Source organism: Microtus pennsylvanicus, chromosome 8, assembly GCF_037038515.1.
Source record: "Microtus pennsylvanicus isolate mMicPen1 chromosome 8, mMicPen1.hap1, whole genome shotgun sequence".
Lineage (NCBI taxonomy): Eukaryota > Metazoa > Chordata > Mammalia > Rodentia > Cricetidae > Microtus > Microtus pennsylvanicus.
This window is the reverse complement of record NC_134586.1, coordinates 19,781,400-19,785,224: the sequence shown is the minus strand read 5'-3', so window position 1 is coordinate 19,785,224 and position 3,825 is coordinate 19,781,400. Positions and strand designations below refer to the sequence as shown.

Sequence of the window (3,825 nt, the reverse complement as noted above, 5' to 3'; positions counted from 1 at the left end):
TCTCCCCCTGTGGGTGACGCTGTCCCTGCGAAAACTCAGTTATCACAGAACAGCTTTCAAATAGCATGAAGAGACGGGGCTGACAGGTCTACCAGTCAATCAGAGCTGGGGGCTGATGAAAATGTGTGAAAAAATACACTGAGTAGCAGAAGGTGGCTGGGCGGGGGGGGGGGGGGGGGGGGGGGTGTGTTTCAGGGGGACTGGGGGGCGAGGCGCCTGTCAACAGTAGGAGGATGAAGACAACCGGGGGCGCTCTGTGACACCTTTCACAGTCTCTGTGGTTTGTGGAAGTGCCTTCGGGGGCCAGATCTGAGATGAATACACAGAAAGGAACAGACATGCTTGGAACTGGAAAGTGAACTTTATTGCATCAGTTAGATGGCAGCTTTCTTTTTAAAAAGTAATTTTTATTATTTTTTAATTGCATGTGTGTACTCTCAAAGGTCAGAGTCCTTGGAATCCCCTGGAGCTGGAGTTACAGATGGCTGTAGATCACCTGGTGTAGGTGTTGGGAACTGACTCCTGTCCTCTCAAACCCAGGTCGGCTACAAGAGCATCCATCACATGATTGAAGGACCTGCAAGTCTCTCCAGCCCCTGGTGGGAGCCTCTTGCTGTCTGAGAGTCGCTTAGACCTCTCACTTAGACTCTCAAATGATGGACATCCATTTATCAGGACAATAATTGTATCCGTCTTGTCGATGGCACGTATTTTCAGCCAGAAAGCGCAACGTTCAAGGTCAACAGTTTAGGTTTTCACCTCCTTGCTGTTGTTGTGCCTTGGTACCCAGAAAGGTCGCTTTCTTCACAGGGTGACAGTGGCTTTTTTTTCATGGACTCTCTTTGAAAAAAGTAAATTTCCATGTTCATGTCATGAAGGAATGCTTTATGTCGAAAAGTCGTTTCTACATGTTTAACGATAAGACTGGTTCTGTCTGGTCACATCTGCTCTGTGTGCCCGGAGCGGCCTGCTGATGTGCCTCTAAGGCAGAGTTATTGCTGGTCTTGTGCATCTGAATCCCTGTTGGCCACAGAAGAACCGGTTTCATCATTTTTTAATATTTGAGTTCTGTGTATTTTCTCAGTTCTTTAAAATTAAAGACTAAAATTTGAAAGTTATTTAGTGACATCCTCAGGGAAGTAAGCAAGCAATGAGAAAAACCCCAGACACACCTCTATTAGTAAGAGGCATGGCCTTTCACCTTTTTCTCTGGAGTTAAGAACATTGAGATCAGTCTCACAGACCGACTTGAATTCAGACAGAAGGTCATTTTCCCAGATTCAGTTTTCATAGCCTGCATAATAATTTCAAATATATCATTACAAAATGAAATTACTCTTACATACAAATAAATAAATAAATAAATAATAAATACATGTAACTTACAAAACAGCTCTACCAAACGCTCCTTGTCATTATCCAAATCCTCTACTCCCCCACTCCTGACTGCTGTGTAAAGACTGTAGTGAAAATGGGAGACTAAAATGTTTTTCCTGACTTAAGACAAGGACAATTTAATTTTGTGTAATGAGTAACCAGAAAGAGGCATGACCCACACAGTTGCCACAACTGAAGGCATACCTCCTTGTGAACGGCCTTACCACTGAGGTCAGGGCGCTCCCTTAGAATGGGTTACTGCAGCATGGTGTTGTGCTCATATTTTCTGGCCAGGCTCTGGTCTCTTCTCTTCCACCCCCAGGTCATGTCCTTCATGTCCGGCCTCTTGTTAACCTTCCACATTTCTTTCACTCGGCTTACTGATTCCTCTGAAAGACAGGAGAGCTGATTTCAACCAAGGATATTTCTGCACATGAAAGCCAATACAGCACACAGTGAAACAGAGAGGAGAGTCCTGTGCTCGTCTCGGGGAACACAGAAACAGCGTTTGAGGAGATTACACGCCACTTGATGGTAGGAGACTTTGAAGGTGTTTTTCTGCAGTGACAATTCAAGAGTGAATGCAGAGCTGCGGGAGTGTTTCCCGGGGAGGCCGGTAGGGGTGGGGCGAGCGGCGTGGTCTCCAGGAGTTGAGAGGCTGTGGTTCCTTAGAGACTGTGCAGAACGCTAGTGTTGTGCTCAGCTCAGGTTTAGAGTGCGGGAACGTCGTTTTAGTTCTGCCGCTAAAGTTCGGCCCACTTCCTTCCTTTAGAGGTGGAGACAGTGACGCCACATAGTTCTTCTTCAACTACAAATTGAACAGCTCAGGCTCCTGCCGGTTCTGGTGGCGCAGGCCGGTAGGATTTGCTGAAGGAGGCAGAGGCAGGTGGATCTGGAGTTCGAGGACAGCCTGGTCTACACATTTTTTTTTTTCCTTCAACTCAACAAAAGCACCATAAGGATGCTCAACACCCACAAACTACTAAAACCTAACGCCCAACAGTCACAAGACCGCTCACCGTTCTCCTTACACCGGGATCCTGCTCGCTTACCCGCGTGCCCGCGCAGCCCCTCCAGACGCACAGGCGCCCGCTACACATGCTGCTCACAAGCCCCTGCGCATGCGCTAGCTCGACCCTCACTCATGCCCAATAGAGCCATTTTCTATAAGTACATAGAATCTGCCCTTTTACAGTTTAAGGCAGATGCCCACTACAACCCAGAATAAGTGATGATGGTATCATGAACATATTATAACTTTACAAAATATAATAAATAAAATACATCCATTTGTCAACTTTTTATTTTAGGATTTGTTTTGGCAGGTAAAGGAACTTGATGATAAAAGGAACAAACAGGACAGCTTTTATAATTTCCTTAGCTTGTTGCCAAGTAACAGATTTTTTTTTTCTTTCATCCCCTACTGTTACCATGATGTAGCTTATGAAATGTAGAGACTTTCAACACACTTCCTATTAATAATGGGAGGGAGTTTCAGTGAATACTGAAATCGTCCACGTTTAATTTCCAATTCCTTAAAATACCCAACCCTAAAGTAGGAGAAAGATAAAACAAACAAACAAAGAAAAACAAAAAACCAAAACCAAACAAACAAACAAACAAAAAAGCCCACTGCTTTAACGTGATACAAGAAAATGAACAGACCAGTTGAAGGTTGGGTGCTACATCCATAGTTAAACATTTTGTTGCTAGAATGAAGCAAATCAGGCTTTCACCCAAGACCAAAACATACTGTAGGCAAATCACTCCCTGAGTGGACTCCATTGTTATCTCCCTAAGGGAACTGGAAACTTAGTTGACTCCCTAGCCTTTTGTTTGAGGTATAACATATCTACTTCTCTATTCCTAAAATATAAGGGCTGGATATTAGCCACACCTGTTGACAAGAATCTTGAGAGAGCAAAGGTGAAACCTTTGTTTGAGGTAAAAACACAATAACATTAAAAGAATAGAGATTAGTTCCAACTCTCTGAATAGAGGCAAGTTCCAGCTCACAGTTCACTGACCTTTGGTCAAGGTAGAAATAGGCTCTTATATTTGGGCCTCCACAGTAATTGATCAATTTTTGCTTTTTTTTTTTTTTGGCTAATGGTCCAGGCAATCCAGTATAAGATCGAATCTGAGTAATATAAAATGAGCAATTTCTAATAAAGTTAATTCTGAATCATTAGAAATAAATTTAACAGTCTTCATAAGCAACACAACTCTTTTTACATATTGAGAATCAGTAATTATGTTGAGAGGTTCCTTAAAATCTAGTAAAACCATCAGAATGGCGTACAGCTCTGAGTTTTGGACTGAGTCCTGTGGACTTTGAACAACCTTACTGTTGGTCCCTGCTTTATAAATAGACATTTCTGATTTGTTTGCACCAGTATAAAATGTAACAGCCCCAGAAATAGGTGCTCTTCTCACTATGCAGAGAAG

At 43.2% G+C, this 3,825-nt stretch overlaps 1 long non-coding RNA gene across 2 annotated transcripts; it reads right to left on the bottom strand.

The window, feature by feature from the left end:
- Nucleotides 1–342: 342 nt before the first annotated feature.
- On the bottom strand, nt 343–2,067 carry LOC142855456 (uncharacterized). Of its 2 annotated transcripts, none has more exons than XR_012911512.1 (3): nt 1,602–2,067; nt 1,173–1,294; nt 343–1,020 (listed from the first exon to the last, which is right to left on the bottom strand). It is a non-coding gene; the product is annotated as an uncharacterized LOC142855456 (long non-coding RNA). The 2 variants fall into 2 exon arrangements; XR_012911513.1 differs by having other exon boundaries at nt 1,202–1,294.
- Between the last annotated feature and the right edge of the window lie 1,758 nt (nt 2,068–3,825).